Raw genomic sequence first — 6,000 nt, 5'->3', positions numbered from 1 at the left:
CAACACTTGCAATGCATAGCATTACCAAAGACAAAGACGTCCTGATAGTACAGCGGAGCTTGCTTCAAGCAGGATTACAACCTAAAATCTCAGGGTATCGAGGCTTCTTCCTTCCATGGGTCAATGGACAATCCAGGGGATGTGCAATCTATGTGAAATGTAACCTGATCTCCAAACCCATAACCAGCCCACCCGATTGTCGAGCATGGACAGAGGTAATGGGAGAATCCATTGAGCTAAGGCACTACAATCTTGTAATGTTTAATATATGATGGCCTCCACATGCTGAAATGAAATGATGTTATTTGGACACGGGACTACATTAAACACAATCATTTGTGGTGATTATAATGCCCATCTGTTACGGACCCGAGCCCAGCGTCCGAGCACGGAGCAGTGACGACCACGCCATCTGTGGGTCAGCTCCCGAAACCCCCTCCAAATGGACAGCGCCATCGAGTGAGGACAGGAAATACCAGCCACAAGGGCTAGTTTCCCGTCCTGATCAGCTCATAACACAGCCGCTGCTGACCTCTGGTGAGGTGGCGCTTAGACAGCAACGCCATCTATGGAGTGGATAGGTGGGCGTTTGGGTCTGAGCCGGTAAGTGACGTGCCCTAGAGTGTCCCTATTACTGATGACGTGTCTGATTACAGAGTCGACCTGGGACTGCTGTAATGGAAGTTGGATCAGTCTACCCAAGGCAGCCGTCTTGTTTCCAAGTATTTGCTGCAGCAGCTGTGAGTCACCCCCCCCCACCCCTGGATGAACATTGTGGTGTTAGCCTGCCTGTGACGTGGCAGCTGAAGGATTGTCGTACCCGGGACTGACTGGTGGAGACGCTTAACCACTGGGGTGTTGTGGCGAGGAGAGTGGTCTGTGGGATCACACGAGGCTCCTGACTAGGGCTCGCTACCCTAGTATCGATCGTGGAGTGGCCTAACCAGCGTTGCTGATTGGAACCTGCCAGCTATCGGCTGGACTTGTGGTTGATGGCCTCCACGACGGTGCCCCCAGTGGAACTGTGATTTGGCTGGCCTGTGGCCAGGGTAGACTCAAGAGAATCGAAGGATTCGTCGTGAGGCCACAAGAGGACCAAGAGCTTAGCATCGTTGAGCACCGTAAACGTCCAGAGTCTTCAGAGGAAGACTACGTTGTGTATAATAGTGTTTAACCCCTCCCCGTGTAACCTTTTATATATTATTTATGGTGACGGTAATAATTATATTATTAAGTTTTTGCCTTTATTTCCCTTCCCCTTTAATTTACTTGCGTTACGGATCACATCCCTTGAAAGCCACTACTAGCTTGGGGCCGGATACCCTACCTCTAACAACATCAGAGTAAGAACCCGGTTGCGACCCGAGAGGGCCGTAACATAATTGGCATCCCCAGCGGGATCCGACCCCTTGTCAAGCATGTTTGACAGGGGTGGTGAAGTGGCGTAATCCCTGTAAATAATTCCCCCTGTGTGTGACTATTAGGACGTTATACGTCCTGTGCGGTGCTCGGAGTGACTAAGTGCAATATTGTGCAGTGCGGTGCTCGCTGTGATTGAGTGCAATATTGTGTAGTGCGGTGCTCGGTGTGATTCAGTGCAATATTGTAGAGCGAGGTGCTCGCTGTGATTAAGTGCTATATTGTGTAGTGCGGTGCCCGATGTAATTACGTGCAATATTAGCAAGTGCAGTGTTTGGTGCGATAAAGTGCAATACTGACGTAGAACAGTGCTCGGTGCGTTCAGTGCTAAAGTGAACGCGGTGTGTTAAGTGCTAGTGCTCCATTTCAGTGACAATGGCGGAAAAAGCTACCATCGATGATCTGGACGATGTTCAGGCTTTTCTGAACAGAGAGGACTGTCTTGCCAGATTGAAATATCTGGGAAAACAGGAACTCGTGTTAGTAAGTGCCTACCTGGAGATTAAGATACGTGCCAGTGATTCCCGTGTGGAGATCTTGTCCAAGGTTCACAAGCATTTGAAGGCCGAGGAGAAACAGGAAGGCGAGGCGCATAGAATAAAAGAAGGTGACGAGATAGCTTCCACTGAAAAGGAAGGTAAGAGCAGTGATGTCGAAAGTGATGAGAGTGAACTAAATATAAGTTTACTTACGGTGAAAATGCGTGAACTAGAGATCCATCGTGAAATAGAATGGAAAAAGCTAGAAATCGCTAAAGAGAGAGAAGAGAAAGCGAGAGAGAGAAAAGATAAGAAATTAGAAATGGAAAGAGAGAGATTAGGAAAAGAATTAGAGATAAGGCGTTTAGAATTAGAACGAGAAGAAAGAAGAGAAGAGCGAGAAAGAGAAGAGCGAGAAAGAGAAAAGAAACGAGAAAGAGAAGATCGAGAAAAAGAAAGAGAAGAGCGAGAAAGGGAAGAGAAACAACGAGAGAGAGAAGAAAAAGAAAGACAGAGACAACATGAACTAGAAGTATTGCGGTTAGGTGGTGGGAGGCAAAGAATGGAAACAAGTATTTTCGATCCGGTAAAGAACATCAAAATGGTCCCAAAATTCAATGAGAAGGAAGTGTCGAAGTTCTTCGCGGCCTTCGAGAAAGTCGCTGCCTCTTTGGAGTGGTCAAGGGAGAATTGGGCCATCATGATACAGTCAGTCTTGACTGGGAAGGCCCAAATCGCCTACTCCACGTTGTCCCTTGACGACTCCGGCGATTATGACAAGGTGAAGAAGGTAGTGCTCATGGCGTACCAATTGGTACCTGAGGCTTACAGGCAGAAGTTCAGGAACCTGAAAAAGACCTCAGAGCACACTTTCACCGAATTCGCCACTATCAAGGAGCGACTTTTCCAGGAATGGTGTGCCTCTCGGAAGGTGGAGACCAAAGAAGACCTCGAGCAGCTCATACTGTTAGAGGACTTCAAGGATTGTTTGTCTGGAGACCTGAAGAGTACCTAGAGGAACAGCAGGTAGAGACCTTGGGTGCGGCAGCCACCATGGCTGAGGAATACATCCTAACGCATAGGCCTTCTGCTAAGTACGTCCCGAGGAATTACCCCCGCCGGTTTGACAAACCTCATCAGGAAGAGGAGAGACCCGTCCCACGAAGCACTGAGAAGACGCCCCCAAGTAGCCCTCGAAGGAACAGTCCTAACAGTCTGAAACACCGGAGTCCGAGGAGGAATATGGTGTGCTGGACTTGTGGGCAGAAAGGGCATGTAGCTGCTATGTGCCGAGGCAGAAGAGGTAGCGGCCCACGTAGGGAGGTGCTGTTAGTGAGCTGTGTGACGCCACCAGAGGGAACCCCGTCCCTGATGACTAGTCAGGAAGAATCCAGATTGTTTTCCCCTCACACTTCAAGCGGGTATGTATCGAGTGGTCATACTGGTAGATCTGTTGTAGTGCTCAGAGATAGTGGAGCAGCCCAGTCCCTGATAGTGAAAAACTCGTTACCCGAGGGAGTGAGTGTGGAAGGGAGACAAAAGGTTATCCTGGTTGGGTTTCCTAGGACGCAGTGCATCGCCCCCTTAGTGCCGATACATCTCGACTTGCCTTACTTCAGCGGCACATGTGCGTTGGCAGTAGTCGATACCCTCCCTATAGCTGGGATTGACGTGATACCAACGACTTGGTGACAGATTGGAGCACCAATCATCCCAAGATTGAGGACGAGTCAGCCGGAACAGCAAGGTCTGAGGTAACAGCAGGCAGTGGTAATGTCCAGGTACAGTCAGACCCGGAATCAGGTAACATGTTTAATTTGTCCTCTACCCGACAGATCGAAAGCATCCTAGCAGAGTCTCCTGATTCTTCTCCCGACGAGGAACATGCGGTTAAGGTAGCAGAAGCGACTGAGCAAGAAGAGAGGTCTCATGTGCAAGCACCCACGGATACCAAAGAGTCTGGAGCGAAGGCGGATGAGTACTTGCGGTATGGCAAGGTACAGCGTTCATTGAACCAGCCAGAGATTCCCCAGACGTCGGAGGTATGTGAGGTATGTGCGAAGGTTGTAGTGTCCTCTTTGGTCCAAACCAGGCTAATGGATGTAGCCGGCTATGGACATTTCAAGCTCAGGAAACTTGTCCCTAAGTTAACCAAATGTTTCCTAGCGGTATTTTTTGTTCTTATGTGTGTTCTCGGTAAGGACCAGTGGACGACCCGACAGATGATGGCTCCCTTGAACATCGTGAAAAGGCCCCAGGGATTAGAGATTTGCACTGCGAGTGTTGCAATCAAAGGAGGGACCTGGAAGGTGATGGTAGATACAGGAGGTACGAGATGTGATATTATGATTGACTGTTTCCGAATGGTTGACACTTCCCGCGTGATTGCTGAGCCTAAATGCAGCGTTATACGGAACGTTGGTCGACCTGACGGTGGCAGAGCGAATGCCATCCTCTGTGTACGAGCAGCTCTGTTGGGACTAGGTGTGGACCTAGTAGAAGCGTATGTAGTAAGTATTGACGTACCCACTGTCGCTGTCACTCTGAATTATCAGACCCCTGTATTCCAGGTTTCTGTCTCCCTGAAGGACCGCCGGACCGGTACCAGAAAGGCCGTCTGTGACCAGCCATCATCGGTGCTACGACACAGGGAAGTGTCGAGTCCCCGCAGATCGTGTCTACACCAATCCTTACTCGGGACACGTGAGAATATGCCCCTGCTTGACATCGCAGTGGAGGTGTGGAAAATTACGTCAAGCAGGTCATTGCCTAATATCTTCAAGTTTCATCTGTGCCAGAGTTTCTCGTTCGGACAGTTCTGTGGACAGGACATCCTCGCCATTCCAGTTCTTAGTGTACGTGAGTCCGTGTGGAGTTGTATCCACGTACTAATTTGGTTTGTGTTTCACTTTTTAGAACCCCAAACCAAATTCATTTTGGTGGGGAGGTGTTACGGACCCGAGCCCAGCGTCTGAGCACGGAGCAGTGATGACCACGCCATCTGTGGGTCAGCTCCCGAAACCCCCTCCAAATGGACAGCGCCATCGAGTGAGGACAGGAAATACCAGCCACAAGGGCTAGTTTCCCATCCTGATCAGCTCATAACACAGCCGCTGCTGACCTCTGGTGAAGTGGTGCTTAGACAGCAACGCCATCTATGGAGTGGATAGGTGGGCGTTTGGGTCTGAGCCGGTAAGTGACGTGCCCTAGAGTGTCCCTATTACTGATGACGTGTCTGATTACAGAGTCGACCTGGGACTGCTGTAATGGAAGTTGGATCAGTCTACCCAAGGCAGCCGTCTTGGCTGCCTTGTCTGCAGGTTGTAAGGCCAAATATTGTTTATATTTTCATAAGTAGACATGATTGAGGAAGGGAATTAACAGGGTAAAGCGCCAATATAATTACGATTATATTACACTTGGAAGAGGTCAGAATTAAGGATTTTGGATGGGATGGGGGAAAGGAATGGTGCCCAAACACTTGGACGGTCGGGGGATTGAACGCAGACCTGAATGAAGCGAGACCGTCGCTCTACCGTCCAACCTAATTGGTTGGGTAGATATAATAGAGAAATAAGGAGAGACTTTTCTGCCAGACAAACTGCGACTAACAAGGAGGACACGACAAACTAAATGTGGAACGTGTAAACACACACAAACTAGAAAAAACTTTTTCAGTGTCAGAGTAGTTAACAGGTGGAATGCATTAGGAAGTGATGTGGTGGGGGCTGACTCTATACACAGTTTCAAATAATGATAATAATAATAATATTTTATTTAGGTAAGGTACATACATACAATAAATTTTTACAAAGATTGGTTGACTTATAGGTAGAGCTAGTACATACAATGCCTAAAGCCACTATTACGCAAAGCGTTTCGGGCATGATAAACTTAAATGACAAGCTTAATACTAATTGAGCATAGTGAGTAGATGAAAACAAGAAATGAAAACATAGATGAAAAAGCAGCACAAATACAAATATGTCGACAAACAGCGCTCTTTAAAGAAAAACAGACATTGGTTGACAATAGAAGGGTAAGGTAGGTTACATGGAATTTATTAGGTATAGCTTCGTTTTTAACTTAAACTGGTTGAGAG

Source organism: Procambarus clarkii, chromosome 24 (assembly GCF_040958095.1).
Source record: "Procambarus clarkii isolate CNS0578487 chromosome 24, FALCON_Pclarkii_2.0, whole genome shotgun sequence".
Lineage (NCBI taxonomy): Eukaryota > Metazoa > Arthropoda > Malacostraca > Decapoda > Cambaridae > Procambarus > Procambarus clarkii.
The sequence above is the reverse complement of the archived record's forward strand: the minus strand, read 5'-3'. Positions refer to the sequence as shown.